Below are 329 nucleotides of genomic sequence, written 5' to 3' on the forward strand. Positions count from 1 at the left end.
TTTCCCACACTTGTGCCGGGGCAGCTGCTCACCTGCGAGGGAGGAGCGGAGCTGGGAGCCATGGCGTTGGTCCCCCGGGGGGACACCAGCCGTGTCCCCGAGGGGCTGAGCAGGGCTGGCCCTGGGGCCACTCCTGGACCAGCTTCTTGCACGAAGGAGGCTTGTCCTGGGGCTGGGACCAGCTGCTTGTTCAAGGTTTATGGTGCTGAGGTTTTGGGTGGGATGGGCTGGCTGGGGTGCTGGGTGCCGCTCTGGGTGTGAGCAGCGGGACGATGGCTGATGCCATGGGGACTGCAGAGGGGTGTGACAGGAGCCTGCGGAGCTGGCAC

General features: G+C 66.9%; 1 protein-coding gene across 1 annotated transcript in view; it reads right to left on the bottom strand.

The window, feature by feature from the left end:
- Positions 1-329, bottom strand: part of LOC104461612 (protein FAM3D-like) — a 3584-nt gene that overhangs the window by 2533 nt on the left and 722 nt on the right. The gene's annotated exons all lie outside the window — the stretch shown is intronic.

Source organism: Pterocles gutturalis, unplaced genomic scaffold (assembly GCF_000699245.1).
Source record: "Pterocles gutturalis isolate BGI_N339 unplaced genomic scaffold, ASM69924v1 scaffold8792, whole genome shotgun sequence".
Classification (NCBI taxonomy): domain Eukaryota; kingdom Metazoa; phylum Chordata; class Aves; order Pterocliformes; family Pteroclidae; genus Pterocles; species Pterocles gutturalis.